Raw genomic sequence first — 18,406 nt, forward strand, 5'->3', positions numbered from 1 at the left:
ACTCACAATGCATTTCTTTTCTTCATTAAATACGATATGGCTATTTAATGCATGGATTTACTCTACTTGCTTTGCAGCATCTTCCTACCATTGAATCATTCAAGACAAAAGATGGAGAAGACATCTTAGGTCATCTTATCCATACTCCCAGGGCCCAGTGCATGTTGGTTCTCACAGGTTATTTTCTAATGCTCTTGTCCAAGCTGATTTGAAATATCCTAAGTGATATTTAGAACAACAGGAGTCCCATGATTTGTGACAGGAAACAACAAATGAATATTTCTGCAGTAAGAAAATAGTCACGTCAAAGAGCATAAAATCTTGTCTTCATCTTCTTTCATTTCCACTACACTACATCAGTAAAACACTAAGCAATTTATCGTAGCACAATACTTGCTAATAGAGGTTTTATATCCTTCTGCAATTAGAGAGAATCAATTGGTTCTTGACCCTGAATAAACTGATCCCTCTAGGCTAAATGATGATGAGGGAGTGCAGAGACATGTTTCTTTGGGCTGATCTGGAGTGTACCTACTCTGTAAATGAGAGAAGTCTCAGGATTTTAGCAGACTCTCTCTTTAATATAGAGTCATGCTGTAAAAAGGTGAGAGACGACTTCATCATTCTGCGCAGCTCTGCAATCCAATTTATTTTTAAGCACCTCAGACTGAAAGATTAGCCAATCACTGCAGTTCTCAGCATGAATAAGCTATGCAACATTTTTCAAAAATATTGTGTCAAGTTTCATTTAAAAAGAAGGTACAATCTAAACATATCTTCCAGCAAACATAATGGCATGTTATAGAGGTTAAAGGATTGTCCAATCCTACAGCTAGAATAGGTCAAATTCATCCCTAGCATAACCTCATGGAAGTAAATGAAGTTACACCAGGGATGCATTTGGTCCAATAGAGCAATTTAGTACAGGCAATACACAGTGATAGAAATTACAGTTGTTTGCGGATTTTAAGATCAGAAGGGACCATTAGATCATTTAGTCTGACCCCAACCTTGTCTAATCAGACTTTCATTTCACATAGGAAGACCAGGCCCTGCTTGCCACAGTCTTGGAAAAGTCCTTGATTTACATTCTCAAATTAGGCAGAACAAAATACTCAAAAGATTTGCACAGGTTGGTGTTCTGGTTTACACTGGCACACACTCTTCGGCAGAGAGCTTAATGGAGAGGCTCCTTTCTAAACAGTAGCTGTCTGTTGCCAGGTTCTAACCAGATGCAGTTGTTTTTCTACTATGGAGACATCCTGAAACTTAGTATCCAGCGCTCAACTGCTTAGAGTAGCTTTCCTTTCCTAAGGGTTGGCAGCTAAGCATCTAGCTGCCCTTTAGAATAATTTTCTTTTGGACATCCCAAGAATAGCACTAAAGTAGGTATCTGGGCCAGCTTACATTCTGTAAGTAACTTGATCAGTTCTCAAATTTCCACCATGTTTGATATGTGGACAAGATCTGCAATACGCTGGTTTTGGTGGGAAGGTTCCAGCCTCCAGACATAACTGGCCTTCTGAGCTTCCCATTGAACATCACTTCTGAGCTTGGAAGTACAGATCTTGCTGGAATGTTGTATTTGTGACTCTGGCTGCCCCATAGGACAGTCCATAAGGTTGACTGAGAGAAGAGAGGTAGGAGTGAAAATGTGCCACAGAGATGGCACTTCTTTCCTGCTCCAGCTGAGATCCTTGGGCACAGCCAGGGATCTCTCAGTGCAGAAGCCAAGAACAAAGCCACTTGCAAAAACAGCTAAAACAGAGCTAAGGTGGTACATTGGCCCTCTGCACAGGAGCGAACTCGATCCACAGAAAACTGGAGGGGAAATGTTGACCCTCAGTTCTAGTTCAGGAAAAGCCTCCTGTTAAATTCATTCCTGAGAAAGCTCTACATATTGCAGCTTATTCCAAGGCAAATGTGCTGTTTTTTTTCCCCTATTACAATACATTTAAGCTGTTGATCTGAGGAAGATGAGGGTCAAATTTTAAATATACAGGCTGGGATTACTATTAGCCTCATCTCTTCAGTTCATATCTGGAGTCTCTTTGTGCACTGAATAATTTCCATGGGAGTCTTCTGTTGTCTCCAGTGCTGTATACTTCTAGTTTCCCCAGGACATTTTTACTCCTTATCTCGAGTCTCTCTCACTCTCATTTAATGAATGTTCTCCCTTCAGCAAATCAGCATGTATAACACATCACTGCTTCTCTCCAACTGGAACCCTGCCACATTAATAGTGTGGATGTGATGTCATACATAGCACCTGAGAGCAGAGGTGACAGGATTGATTCCTACGTGGTCATAGCTCGTTATTTACAGCTAATCACCGTGCACACATTTGCTGAAATAGGTGGCACATTTTTCAGCTATCAGATGCTACTATTCATATGTAATAGACTGATCCACTGAGGGGCTGAGTGCCTTCAATGGGAGTCACGGGTTCTCAGGACTTCGTAAGACTGGCCCCTCGGGTATTTTGCCACTACTTGTGGTAAACAGCCTTTTCATGGTGGAAAAATACAAAAGATGTGACCATCAGCAATTCCCCTTTGGTTTGATATATATTTTTCTACTCATTGTTTAAAGATTGGGCCATATTCAGAGCAGACTCTAGCCTAAATTGGCATAACTTCGCTTTCTTCCAGCCTTCTCCACTCATGTATTTTACACTATTTTAGTCTCTGAAGTCTTGAACCAACTTACTAGTGGGTAACTCACACCTCTCCCTCATGCATCTCCTCTAATTTGGCCCACTGAGTGTAAACAGTTGTAATTCACACACCAAGGGGCCCCAGGAGAAGAGTGCAGCAAGAAAAGCAGCTAACAAGGGGTGTAAGAATGTATATAATTAAAGTAGGCCATTCCCAACTTTAACATACAACTTTTTCTGGTTGCTTGACATGTAAGCATATACCACTTTAGGCTTCCTGACCGATTTGCAAATGGGGCTAGTGGAGTCTGAGCTAAATTCTGCCCTCATTTACATCTGGGCAACCCTTATTCTTTAGAAAGTTTCAGCTGTCTAGAAACTTGAAAGATTTCCCCCCTTTTTATTGTACCATTCTTTCCTTCTTAACTTGTGACTAGAGTTAGTGCAATCAATGGGAGTTTTGTCATAGACTTCCATGGAAACACAATTGGGCCCTTTAGGTTTTACATTTCCATGTACTCTAGTCCTCAGAGCAAGTATCTTTGATGGGGTGGGCTACTGTTCGAGCCACTTCCTTTCCATCCTTATTTCCTTGGGAAATCCTATTCATTCTTTCAGCTGGGCTGCAAATGAAGGCCACGGAGCTGAAGTTATAGTCATTCACATCCATGCTGAGTGGATGTTCAGTGCTACCATTCTGATTTGATAGCATTTTATACCCACCCTGGTGCAAATGACTGCACAAAGGTGCAGAGCAACAGAGAATCAGGCCCTTTTGTTGCACTAACCACCACCTTACCCTCTCACTGCTAAACTTGGCCCTTTTAGGAGATTCCTTGGCACATTCCTTTTATTTCCTCCCAGGATATCTCTATTTTAGATTAGGATTGTGGATACAAGAGTGGCTCAGTGTACGCAGCTGGATAGGTAATCCAGGTCCCGCATGGTCCCTACTCCTACAGTTGGTACTCTGCTTAACCCATGCACCAAGTTCTTTAGGTTCTCATCGTCTCTAAGAAGCGGTTTTAAAATGAATGTTAGCAACTTAGCATTGCAGGGTGCATGCTTCCCTTCTCCTGCGTGAATCTGGCTGGCAGCCAGGCCTGATGGAGCACACACCATTGTTCACTGACAAAAGGACGCAGCCTCTTCAGCAGGCCCAACCAAAAGTAAAACATTGTGATCCTGGAGGTTGTGCTGATGAATTTATCCACCATCATCGAAGGAGAATGAAACACCACAAGGTCAAGTGCATTTTCTAAGGACATGACTCAAGGGTCTTTTGCTCCATATCTGTTTGCAAGGCAAAAATTGTTTGGTTGTGTTGACAGCAACATCAATTCCCCCCTGTTTTATCTGCAGGGCTTTTACACCTTGGACTCACTGCGCTTTATTTCCCCGCCCCCTCCACCGAATTGCTTCCACCTCCATTGTCAGAGCTGTCACCTTTTAGTGCTGCAGGTTATCAGCATCTGTTCCACCTGGTCTGTGAACTCTTCCTGGCTGTGAATCTCTCTCTTAAAGGGTTCTGTGAAAACTCACTTGAGTCTAGACTGTACTACTCTGTGCTTCCTCTGACTGCTATCAATGGACCAAATTCTACCCCCCAGAGCTCATTAGCTGGAATCCCATGTATGCATCTGAGGGCAGAATTTAGCTCTGTCTCTGTAAATTGATTTCAAGAGCACACAACTTGCCCAAGAAGGAACTAGGTAGGGAAAGTGATTGCTTTTTACTTTCAACACTCATTTTCCTTACTGTCTGGGATTTTTCCAATGTTTCTGAGGGGTGTGAGGTGGAAGTTAGTTTTCCTTGTTTTATTGTGATTGTTAATATAGCACTTGAGATAGCATGGCGCTTGACAAAGGTATGAAAGACAAGACACCTTCTTACTTATGGGAGCATGTCATGCAGCAGGCTTGCATGATTGAGTCCTAAATTAGAAAGCTAACACACAAGACATACATCAGAATGTGGGTGTGAGAAGGGAAAACCAAGGCCCAAACAAGATGGAAGGGAACAATGAGCTTATTTTTATATAATAATTACTATCTAATTTTCTTTTAGAGAGATCATGAGTAAGGCTGCGAGTTTGTCATGGAAGACATGGATTCAGTGACTTTCCAGGACCTCAGTGACTTCTGCAGCGGCCAGTGAGGCTGGCCGAAGGACCACCTAAGTAACTCAGGCAGCCCCTGGGCCAGCCGCACTGTCCACTGCTGGGGCAGTCTCAGACCACCATGTCCCCTTCCCCCAGCAGCAGCAGCAGGAGTTTGGGTGGGGGGCTCACAGCAAGGGGTTGGGTACGGGAGTGGGTGAGGGCTCTGCATGGCACTTATCTCAGGGAGGACTCCCTGGAACTGGCAACATCCCTTGGCTCCTAGGCAGAGGCTCCACCAGGGGGCTCTGCGTGCTGCCTCTGCCTGCAGGCACCACCCCCAACGCGCCCATTGGCTGCGGTTCCCAGCCAATGGGAGCTGTGGAGCTGGTGCTCTGGGTGGAGGCAACACGCAGAGCTGTCTGGCCGCGCCTCCATCTAGGAGCTGAGTGAGGGGGATGTCACTGCTTCCGGGGAGGCATGGAGCCGGGTAGGGAGCCTGCTAGTCCCACCACCCCTCACCAACAGCCATGGCACTCCCTAGCTGTGCACCTCCGCCTGCCTCCTGGGCTGCTGCCCACCCTCCCAGTACCGGTGGTGCCCCCTGGGCCGCGTGCTGCCCCTGCTACCCCCAGCATCCACGGAGCCCCCCAGGCTGTCCCCCCCGCCAGATTTAATCAGGGGCATATAGTCATATATAAAAGTCATGGACAGTTCACGGGCCACGGATTTTTGTATACTCCCTCTGACCTGTCCATGACTTTTATTAAAAATACCTGTGACTGTAGTCTTAATCCCGAGACAAAGATCTGTTATATACATCTCTCTCTATGATCATGATTAGATGGCAAGGGGAGTATCAGAATGGAGAGGAGCAGCATAAAGCTACACAAACTGAAAGCAGTTGGATGGGGGTGGGGGAAGAGGGGAATCTTATATTTCACATTAACGATGCTTATGCTGGGATGGCACTTTACATGTGCGGACGCTTACTAATCCTCATAACACCCCTAGGAGATAAGTAAGGATCATCCCTATTGTACAGATGAGACAGAGACTTTACCAGCTATATGTTATATTGTTTATCAGCTTCACCCCTCCTTTCAAAAAGAGGAAGGTAAAAATATAGGATTTTTTGGCTCTAGTCAAGCACTCACAAAAAATACATGATTTGATCACTTCAAGGAGCTCTGTGCTTTGCCTCTCCTACAAAAGAATTTGGAGAATCTTAAAAATAGAAAGCGTATCTAAACCAGCTGCTTTAGTCAGTTTCTCCTAACACAAACTGTTGAATATGAAGAGTGCTAACCACTTGCAAGCCACAGAAAACTAAGGGGGTGAAGTTTTCCCACATTTGCTTCTCTCTCCCATGTTCCTGGTCAAATAGGATAAAAGGAGGAGTTAAATGGTATCTAGGCCCAGTCCTGGTTCTCTGCATGGGGTGAATTTTCCCCGAAATACATGTACAAGTAATAAGTGCACTTAACTGAATAAAGTAGCAAGGAATAGTGCAAGAAAGTTTTCTTTAGCATGTTTTGGAGCTAAACTCGATGGGAAACATTTCTCCCATCCTGCAAAGATTTTGAGATTTCTAAAGTGTTTCCCATCCCAAACCAGAACAAAAAGTCAAAATCTCAAAATGTTTCACAAACTAAAAAGCCCCAAAAATTTCTGTTCCAGTTGATTAAACCATTTCATTTTTTTAAAATGGTGAGTAGCTTAAATTTAAAAAATAAAAAATCATTTCAAATCAGAAAGACAGAATTTTTTGTTTAGAAAATGTCAAAATGTGGTTTCAAAAATATCTCGAAACTTCTTTTTCCAAAAACACTTCACATCAAGAAATTCAGCAAAATTGAGCCGTTCCCATGAAAACTTTCAGTTTTGATGAATCTGCATTTAACAAAAACATGTTCTGCTGAAAAATTCTGAACAATCTGTACCAATTGATTTCCTGGCATGTTTTATATGCAGTTCACAGGACTAAAGCTAGAGCAGATAGACCACAATTCAGCAAAGCAATAAGCACATGCTTAGAGTGCATTGACCAGAATTGGACAGGGATGGGGATCACTTTCATGCATAGAGTTAAGCATCGGCTTAAGTTTGTTGAACTGGGACCTTAAATCACTAAACATATTTAATTCAAATAAGTCTCTCTTCATTTCTTTGCACTTTGATGAATACTTCCTAGCATGCTGTACCTAGTGATTGGGGAGGCTAATGGGAAAGGGACATTCCAAATTTTGCAGGTCAGAAATGTCAGATTAAATAAGCCACTTTCCTGGGGTAACTGGTGCAAAAATAAACAAACAAATACAAATAAAATGGCCATCAGCGGCTCTTTTTTATTTTAGCTATTGCATTTTTAAAGTGTGGGGAGGATTTTCTTGTGGCTAAAGCACAAAATTAGGCATCATGAGTTATAGGTTCAATTCCCAACTCTGCCACATGTTTCCCATCAAATGCTGGGCAAGTTACTTAACTATTCTGGGTCTCAGTTTCCTGGATAACAGGGATAAGATTGAAGCATTGAGAGATCAAATTTATTACTAACTTAAAGTACTTTGAGATCCCCTAGTGGAAGGTGCTACAGAAGTGTCAAATATTATCTGTGATGATAATGCAACTAATTGCATAAGGACAGTTTGTAAGGGAAGATGCAGGGCAGAGAACAGCACATGCGGCAATGTTTATAGTAGGGGTGGGAAGGGGGTTTGTAACGGAGAAGCAAAATGATTACAGCTCTTCGCAGACGGATAATGAAGCCCAAACAATCTCAGCATTTGCAGGTGACCTCCTATATACACTCAAGAGTCCACTGAACTATTTCTGTCATTTCATCTCCTGATGCAAACATCTGTCAATTGTAAGTGATCACTGCCCAGAGCAACCCTATCTTGCTATGTCTTGTGTAATGACTTACATAGTATTTCCAGGCTATCGTAACAACTAGTGGGGCTGTTCTAGCACTTCATCCACAGCCCATATTTGTGCTTTATGCACATCATTAGAGAGTTTTCCACGTAAAACCATTTTTGTGATGTAAGATGTGATGGCAAATAGGTTTTTTGGCTCATGCCTGGACTCTGAGGAACTGTTTGTAGCACATGACTATCCTTTTTCAGTTGTCAGAGCAAATGGGAATACATGGGCTACAATGGTCATACTCCTTTAGCTTCAACAATGAAGCTTTGGAATGATTGAACAGGGATAATCTGAAGTGACTCTTTTTCGACATTGCCTCAAACTAGACTCTGTTTTGAGATGTCTATTTCATGAATACAATTTAAATAATTCTCTGATGACACTACTTTGAATTGCAGGGTTAAAGGTCTGATTGAAAGCTGTGTTTCCAGCAAATAGCTAAAAAAGCCTTCACTATAATTTGTTGTGTTTGAGTTAAACATCTGCACAACAGGAATTTCTCAGTGCTACCCACATAGCAAATGCCACCAGTTGCAAATGGTTGTAAGCATTCCTTCTCTTGTCTTGGATCAGTCTAGCTCTAACCATACAGACAGAGTCTCTGTATAAAGCATTTCCCCACTACATTGGTTTCAAATACATTTTCCTACATTGTAAAAAGCAGAACAAAGGATGTTTCAAATGTCATAAATCAAGTATTTCTGCTGAGAGTCCAGAAATACCTAATGTTTTCTTTTTTTACAAGAAGTTTGATAATTATAGTTGTCTCCCAATTTTCACACTGTGTTATGATGAATTGGTTCTTTCAGGGACCATTATCTAAAAGTGATGACTTTCCTAGAGAGAGCTGTCCAGGCGTCCTTAACCAACCTATTCATCTTGCGTAGGTTGGATGGAAAGCCATTTGTCTCATTGCAATGGGATTAAACCAAGCCAAAAACCCCACATAGAACATTTCCGCTTAGTGCAACTAGAATACATAGAGCAGAAAAAGAAAAATGTAATGACATCACTGTTATTTTGCTACTTGAAGTAGCTGGTAAATACTCATGGGCCATTAATGTCTCTAAGTGTCGAAAGTAAAAGAACATGTGTTTCATATCAGAAGTTGTGTGTGTGTGCTTACCTAAGTATCAATGCTAACTATTTTAGTCAAAATTCTGGTTTCCACTGTGACCCCATGCACCATTTGAGCACCACAAAGGACTTGGATTCTGTCTGTAGCTGGCCAGTGGAGAATTCCCTTGGTGGAGGAAAACTCACATCTGGTTTTAAGCTGGTGCAGCTGACTCTTGTGCTAATTATTATGCCCCACCATCCTCCTCCTCAGGCCTAGCGTAGGGGGTATACTAAGGAAAGGGGGGGGCATGACAGAGCTTAGCTATGTTGTGCCAATCCTACCCTGACGCATGGTGCCTTAGGCTACTGTAACTCACACCATGCTGGGCGTGGCACAAACCAGCCAACAGGAGAAGGGAGTTGTGACTGGCTCCCACCCTTCATTGCAATGAACAAGCTTGGACACAGGAGAGAATCTGGCCCGTTACATACACACACACCCCACCCTTCATGTGTATATGCATATGAAAGATATTACATGACATGCTGGTACAATTTTTTATACCATAGCATGAGTTTGTGATGGCTGCCACAAGCGAGCCATATTGGCTTTCCTTACTGAGTACAGCAACATTTAGGAACAAACAATCTAATGTACTTAAATATAATTTGACCAAGACATTGTGACTAACATCCCTACTCTGGATAAAAAGTGCCAAGAGAACTCCAGTGTCCATAAGCGATCAGGAATCAGACTTCATTTTGTAGCTCATCAGAAAAGTGATGCCTGCAATAATACTGTATCCTTCATTGTTAGTTCGGTTCCAAATCACAGTCACTTTGTGCAGGACCCTGGCCTTCCTGGAGGTCTCCCCTTCAAGGACTGATCCAGCATGCCATCATGTAGCTTGGGAGATTGACAAGATCACAATCAAGGTGGCATGACAATATTGTTTACCTCGAAGTATGAATAAAACTGGCTCACAGACGTGTTACATTTTTGTTTCATAATTAGAATAGCCTGGATTCTGCTTTCACACTGGACATCAGTAGTGTTTATTCCTGATTTACACAGGTGAAAAGCCTTGATCTAGAAAGCACGTAAGCATAGGCTGACAGCATGCAAGTAGTCCCAGTTACGTTCCAGCCACTTGATTTCAAGGGGACTACTCACCTTCTTAGAGTTAAGTGCATGCTCAAGTGCTTTGCTGAATCAGGGCCTGAAGTGAGATCAGAATCAGACCCTGTACTTCCAGTAGGAGAAGAGAGAGCATTTAGGAATTATTGTGTTTGCCTGTGAAAGCTATGATTTACATACTAATTTGTGAAGCATACTTAAAGGGAAAGTTTTGCATATTTCTCTCAGTGAAACTGCTCAGCCATATTCAGATGTGTACATTCTTCTTCTGGGGATACATGCTGTCTAACAACAGCCATTCCCTGTCTGTTCACAGAGTGTGTTCATATTTCAGTACTAACCTGTCAGTTTATTTGAATTAAAAATGTTCCTATTCACAGATTTTCTTGTTGGCATCATATTCTATGAAATTGTAAAAAATATCTAAAGAAATCTGAACGTATTTGCAGGTCTGAGTTCTAAGCATTAATAATACTTTTTAGTATTTTTAGTATTATTTAGTAATACTTTTGCTAATGCAGCTTTCAGAACCACTGGGGACCAGGGCAGAGGGGGAGAAGAGAAAGAACCCTGTTCATTAGGATCCATTAGTTCCTAATGTAATATCTGCACGACTTAATGACCCTATTCTGGTTTGATCATTCTTATTCAAGTATCGCCTGCACATAGAAATTGTAGTTCCATTTATAGGTGCACACTGAATACATAGATAGAGAGATTTGTTCATTCACTGGTAAGTGATTATAGAAATTGTGTGCGTTTATAACACATAAGCATGTGCTTAACTTTAAGCATGCGAGCAGGCATGTGCTAGAGCAGGGTCAAAATGATGTGCTTATTTGTACTTTAAACTAACAACAATTACTAAAGGCTGATCTAAGGTAAAGCAGCCGGAACCCAAGGAACAGAATTAGCCCCACTGTAAGAAGCTGGCCCACTATGTTGTATACCCTGTGCAATCTCATAGATAAAGGATATTTACCATGTTCCTGATGCAAAGTGTCCCTGCATTGACTCATCAACCTTCCTGGCAATACAGCAGGTTGTGGGAAAGTGTTCAGACATGGTCCCACGGTGAATAAATCATATCTGAAGAGGAACAGCCAGAGTTCAGGCAACCCAGTCAATCAATAATTATTAATTACAAAGAGAATGAACCTGAACATATGATCTTGATTACAGTACTGTAGTTTCCACCAATGCTCTTTTGAGTCACTTAGTAAAGGTATTGCAGATGGGACCCTGAAACAGCTATTTAAAAAAACAAAAAACCTTCTAGAATTCATTAACATTTTCTCTCTGGCTTTTAATGGAATGTTGAATGGTAAACAGGTCTTGTCTTACATTCTTTAATTGATTAAGAAAAAACAGGGAGGAGAAAGTGACATTTCCTGGGAAATTTTTTTGAACACCACCAGTTCAACTAATTCCAGTTCCTGGGGTATATTTTAGCTTTGATGTATTCATCTTACAAGTATGCATTCATCAAAGACAGGGGTGGGCAAACTATGGCCCGTGGGCCGCATCCGGCCCTTCAGGTGTTTTAATCCAGCCCTCAAACTCCCACTAGGGGGCGGGGTCTGGGGCTTGCCCCACTCTGGCCCTCCAGCTGGGGGCTTGCGCGGCTCCCAGAAGCAGCGGCATATCCCCCATCAGGTTCTTATGTGTAGGGGCAGCCAGGGGCTCTGCATGCTGCCCCCACCCCAAGCACCACCTCTGCAGCTCCCATTGGCCGGGAACCGTGGCCAATGGGAGCTGCAGGGGTGGCACCTGTGGATGGGTCAGCATGCCGAGCCACCTGGGTGCACTTTTGCATATGAGCCAGGGGGGGACATGCCACTGCTTCCGGGAGCTGCTTGAGGTAGGCGCCACCTGGAGCCTGTACCCCTGGCCCCCTCCTACACTCCAACCCCCTGCCCCAACCCTGATCCCCCCTCCCGCCCTCTGAACCCCTTGGTCCCAGCCGGAGGCCCCTCCTGCACCCTGAACTCCTCATTTCTGGCGCCAACCCAGAGCCCACATCCCTGGCGGAGCCCACATCCCGCCATACAATTTCCATACCCATATGTGGCTCTCGGGCCAAAAAGTTTGCCCACCCCTGATCTAAGACCATAACTTCATTTCAATTGGACAAGTGTATCCCAGAGTTAACTTCATGGATTTAAATGGAGTTACACTGGTCGAACTTCATCTTAAGGATCTTTAACTTACTGGAAGTCCTATACCAGAGGTGGGCAAATTTTTTGGCCTGAGGGCCGCCTTGGGTTTCTGAAATTGTATGGAGGGCTGGTTAGGGGAGGCTGTGCCTCCCCACACAGCCAGGCGTGGCCTGACCCTCGCTCCCTATCCGACCCCCTGCTTCTTGCCCCCTGATGGCCCCCCCGGGACTCCTGCCCCATCAACCCCCCCCGATCCCTGACAGCCCCCCAGGGACCCCTGCCCCATCCACCCCAACCTGCTCTCGGTCCCCTGACCGCCCCCTGCCGCCCCATCCAACCCCTCCTCTCCTTCCTGACTGCCCCCCTGGGACCCTTGCCCTCATTCAACCCCCTTCCCCTCCCTCTGACTGCTCCGACCTCTATCCATGCCCCTGACCACCCCTGCCCTCTACCCAACCCCCCCTACTCCCTGCCCCCTTACTGCACTGCCTGGAGCACTGGTGGCTGGCAGCGCTGCTGCACCAGGACAGGCAGCCACGCTGCGCTGTGCAGCACAGAGCACTGGGTCAGGCTGGGCTCTGCAGCCCCGCCGTCCAGAGCATTGTGCCGCGCAGCGGCATGGCTGTGGGGGAGGGGTATCAGCCTCCTGGCCAGGAGCTCAGGGGCTGGGCAGGATGGTCCCATGGGCTGGAGTTTGCCCACATCTGTCCTAAGACAAACAAGGTTGTTTACATTGATGGGAGATAATGCTGCCCTCTTCTTATTTACAATGTCACCAGAAAGTGAGAGCAGGAATTTGCATGGCATTTTTGTAGCCAACATTGCAAGGTATTTATGTGCCAGATATGCTAAACATTCGCATGCCACTTCATGCTTTGGCCACCATTCCAGAGGACGTGCTTCCATGCTGATGATGCTTGTTTAAAAAATAACGTGTTAATTAAATTTGTGACTGAACTTCTTGGGGGAGAATTGTATGTCCCCTGCTCTGTTTTGCCTGCATAATATTTCATGTTATAGCAGTCTTGGATGATGACCCAGCATATGTTGGTTCATTTTAAGAACAATTTCACTCAGATTTCACAAAACGAAAAGAAGGTACCTGCCAAGGTTCCTTCCCCACTCTGAACTCTAGGGTACAGATGTGGGGACCTGCATGAAAGACCTCCCCCCCAAGCTTATTCTTACCAGCTTAGGTTAAACACTTCCTCAAGGTACAAACTTTGCCTTGTCCTTGAACCCTATGCTGCCATCACCAAGTGTGTTAAACAAAGAACAGGGAAAGAGCCCACTTAGAGACATCTTCCCCCCAAAATATCCCCCCAAGACCTACCCCCACTTTCCTGGGGAAGGCTTGATAAAAATCCTCACCAATTTGCATAGGTGAACACAGACCCAAACCCTTGGATCTTAAGAACAATGAAAGAACAATCAGGTTCTTAAAAGAAGAATTTTAATTAAAGAAAAAGTAAAAGAATCACCTCTGTAAAATCAGGATGGCAAATACCTTACAGGGTAATCAGATTAAAAACATAAAGAATCCCTCTAGGCAAAACCTTAAGTTACAAAAAGATACAAAACCAGGAATATACATTCCATTCAGCACAGCTTATTTACCAGCCATTTAAACAAAAGGAAATTAATGCATTTCTAGCTAGATTACTTACTAACAAGTTCTAATACTCCATTCCTGTTCTGTTCCCGGCAAAAGCATCACACAGATAGACAGACCCTTCCGCCCCCTCCACCTCCAGCTTTGAAAATAACTTGTCTCCTCATTGGTCATTTTGGTCAGGTGCCAGCGAGGTTATCTTAGCTTCTTAACCCTTTACAGCTGAAAGGGTTTTGCCTCTGGCCAGGAGGGATTTTATAGTCCTGTATACAGAAAGGTGGTTACCTTTCCCTTTATATTTATGACAGTACCAATGTGAGATTTCTAAAGATAGCTACAGCACTTGACCCAAGGTTTAAGAATCCGAAATGCCTTCCAAAACCTGAGGGGGACAAGGTATAAAGCATGCTTTCAGAAGTCTTAAAAGAGCAACACTCTGATGCATAAACTACAGAACCCGAACCAGCAAAAAAGAAAATCAACCTTCTGCCCGTGGCATCTGACTCAGATAATGAAAATGAACATGTATCGGTCTGCTCTGTTTTGGATTGTTATCAAGCAGAACTCATCATCAGCATGGACACGTCCTCTGAAATGATGGCTGGAGCATGAAGGGACATATGAACCTTTAGCGCATCTGGCACTAAATATCTTGCGACACTGGCTAAAACAGTGCCATGAGAACACCTGTTCTCGCTTTCAGGTGACATTGTAAACAAGAAGCGGCAGCATTATCTCCTGCAAATGTAAACAAACTTGTTTGTCTGAGCGATTGGCTGAACAAGAAGTAGGACTGAGTGGACTTGTAGGCGCTAAAGGTTACATTGTTTTATTTTTGAGTGCAGTTTTTTTTAAATACATAATTCTATATTTGTAAGTTCAACATTCATGATAAAGAGATTGCACTACAATACTTGTATGAGGTGAACTAAAAATATTTCTTTTGTTTTTTACAGTGCAAACATTTGTAATAAAAAATAAATATAAAGTGAGCTCTGTACACTTTGTATTCTGCGTTGTAATTGAAATCAATTTATTTGCAAATGTAGACAGCATCCAAAAATATTTAAATAAATGGTATTCTATTATTATTTAACAGTGCGATTAATCGTGATTAATTTTTTTAATCGCTTTACAGCCCTAGAAATAATATGAATGGTGGAAGAAACTGAAAAGCAAAACCAAAACCCAACTGATTTGGAGATTTAAAAACAGATTTTGCTGGGTACCAGTAATTAATAGAAGTTTAGATAAACTAACCTGTTTACACCGTCTGAAAGGAGGAACTCTGGCTTTAGCAGAAGCAGGGCCGACTCTAGGATTTTTGCCACTCCAAGCAAAAAAATTTTCGGCTGCCCCTGCTTTTTTTTCATGCGCCCCGCCCCCGGCTCCACCCCAACTCCACCCCTTCCCAACCCCTTCCCCAAATCCCCAGCCCTGCCTTCTCCCCCGGGCGTGCCGCATTTCCCCATTGCTTCCTGCAGCTCCCCCCACCTGAGCTCACCTCCGCTCCGCCTGCTCCCCTGAATACGCTGCCGCTCTGCTTCTCACCCTGCCCTCTCAGACGAGGGAGAGGCAGCGCGCTCAGGGGAGCAGGCGGAGGCGAGTTGGGGCAGCGGGAGCACATTTCTAGCCAGTGGCTGCATGGCCAGCTCCAGAACGCCGCCCCTAGAAATGTGCCGCCCCAAGCACCTGCTTGTTTTGCTGGTGCCTAGAGCTGGCCTTGAGCAGAAGAACTGCTATTCCTAATCCAGGCAAACAGTGATATTTTGGCAATAATAAGTGTTTGTAATGGAATTGATTGTGTGCTGTTTCCTATTTTTAACATTCATATTCAGTAAACAATTTGGACGTTCCTGAATGAATGAACTCAAAGTTCTAAAAATCAATTTCAGGCATTCATGTCTCCATTAATAATATATTAATCTCTATAGTACTTCTGCAGCACAGTGACTTCAAGGATCTCACATGGACTATGCAAACATTAATTAAAAGTAATTGAACCAACCAGGGCTGCCCTCAGCACAGCTGTCAGGGAGCTAGTTATGGGCTTTCAAATGCTCAGGCTGGTATTTTTACAACCCTGGGGAGTTTAGAGCAGCCTGCTCTCAGCTACACCAGCCAGTGATGGCTCCCAGGGAGCTGTCAATCAGATTGGGATTGTCAGAATACAGTACGCTCTAGCCACATGCCCCTCAATGCCCAATGTGCTGAGAAGTGGAAGTATGGGGCAGAAGTCAGTTAGGCCAGCTGTGATCTCCCTCACACTGGGGGGAATGCTCGGGTGACTAGATCCAGCTGTTTTCTGGCCTCTGTGCACCACTATGTCTAGGGATCCTTGTGGTTGCAGATTTGGCAGCATCCTCCATACATGTTTGTCACTTATATATTCAGTAAAGGCAAGTGTGACCAAGCACAAATGACTATTTCCCCCGTCCACGAAAGCCAGTGCAAATCAGAGGCTTCCTTGGTCGAAGATCCTATAACCCTACTGTCCTAGCTTTTGAAGATTTTTGGAAGAATTCAGTAAATTAGAAATTAATCTCTGGAAAGGGAATTTTACCATTTTTGATTTCCCCATTTTCTTTGTAAAAACATAAGAACATAATGTGACGGTGCCCCCCATAAGGCTTTATGGAAATATGCTTATGAATGTATATATAAACCCTGTTATAGTCCTAGCCTTCACAACCTCCTCAGGCAAGGAGTTCCACAGGTTGACTATGCACTGGGTGAAGAAGATCTTTATGGGATCTTTATAATGATTTTGTTTTGATGCAGAATTGCCTGTTTAAAAATGTGCAGCAATTCAGTTTTCTTTTGTGATTTCATCTTCCCTCAGGACAAGGATTTACACTTGACTAGACCATATTGATATGGAAATTAATCTTCCTTTGCTTTATCCTTGCATGTTGGCTCATCTGTCATTACGGCCTATTTGTACAAGCAGTAAGTGTTTACTTCATCAAGATATTAATTACTATGTTTATGTATACCCAGATTCTGCAAAGACATACACAGTGATTTAGCTTTACAGTTAACTCTATGGACTCCCTGTATGCCTAAATTGTGCGTGGGAGTGTGTGTGCGCATATGCTGGATTAGGGCCTTAGGACAGGAAATTCTTCAGGGTAGGGACTCACTCTTATCATGTATTGTACAGCACCCAAAGCAACTGGGTCACACTCCTCATCAGGAGCTGCTGAGAAAGACACCAAAGACTAAATAATCTTGCATGCACTTTTTTTTTTTTAAAACCACTTATTATTGCTTGGCATACTGTTCTGAGACATGAATTGAATCCTCCTTCCTCCACTGTGAAAATATGGGAGAAATACATGCAGTTATTTCATTTAATGGCACAACTTGCTACTGCTATGAGTTTTAGGACTGAAAGAAAAAAAGTTAGTAAGAAAGAAACTAAAATGTTCTTTTTGTACAAAGATTTTCATGGAACTTTTCAACAAAATGAAATGAAAAATTTGGGGAGTATTTTTCTCCCTCTTTCTGGAAAAAATTGGGGAACCCCCCCCAAAACAACTGAAATGTAGTCCAGCTCCAGTGTGTTTGGCGTGGCCAGCGTGTGAACCCCCGCCCCCTTCGGGGAGGCTAGCCCCTGCCCCTTCTGCCTGAGGTCCTGCCCCTACCGCCCCCTTGTACACCAGAGCCCCAAGCCTCCCCGGCGGCCGGAGGAGCCCCAGTCACTCCGAGCCCCAGACCAGCCCACCCTGAGTCCTGGGCTGCCGGCCAGCTGAAGCTGCCCCTGGCCACCAGCCAGCCCAAGCACTGGCTTGAACCCTGGGCCGACCTGAGCTACCCTGGGCCACTGGCCAGCCCAACCCAGCCCTGGCCACCGGCCGGCCCAAGCCCTGGCCCAATCACGGGGCTGCCAGGCAGCCCAAGCCCAAGCTCCAGGCCACTGGCCCAAGCAGAGCCTCCGCCGGCTTCAGGGGAGAGGCAGAGCGAGGGTGGGGCTTTGGGGCAGAGGTGGGCAAGGCCACAGCCTCGGTTAAGGGAAACTTAGCCTCCCCTGGTCTATTATATCTGCTGCCCATGGTGTTTGGATCAGCCATTTCAGCAATTATATCCTCTGACATCCTTTACACCTCTGGATTTCACTGGGAGAAGAATGAGGGCATTTGTTAGAGTGACTTTGAATGAAGGATTTGCTGGTATGAAGGGGTGTGTATACATCTGGTTTATATTTATGAAAAATAAGCTAATAACATTTCTCTTCTTTCGTATACGTTTTATATGGCACTTCTCTTTTGTATGTCTGAAAAGACTGATTGAGCAAATAAAAATGACTACTTGATTCATTATAACATTTGAACACATTGTCTAATAAGGAAAGATTATTGGGGTGCTATCAAAATATATCCATATATATGTTTGCATGCTACAAAGTTGTATCTGTCTGATTTTGAAGATTATTGACTTCAAGTAAGAACTCTCCTCTGCACAGGGCAGCTTTTCCTTCTGATCATCATCTTAGGTTTATAACAGACCATTTACATGGAATAGATAATTATGACACAAACTCTGCATTGTGTCTGCGTGATAGGCACTCTTAAAATAGATTTCTTTCAGAGAGCAAGTAAATCAAGATTGATTGGTGTTTGACCCAGGAAGACTGCTGAAACTCAACGTGAACTACATTCAGCAAGAAAAGAAAATGCCTCATAGGTCCTGTCTATAAGATGTATACATTTCACACTTTTGTAGCTACACCAGAGAGAGCCTCCAGTGTAGATAA

Source organism: Chelonia mydas, chromosome 10, assembly GCF_015237465.2.
Source record: "Chelonia mydas isolate rCheMyd1 chromosome 10, rCheMyd1.pri.v2, whole genome shotgun sequence".
Lineage (NCBI taxonomy): Eukaryota > Metazoa > Chordata > Testudines > Cheloniidae > Chelonia > Chelonia mydas.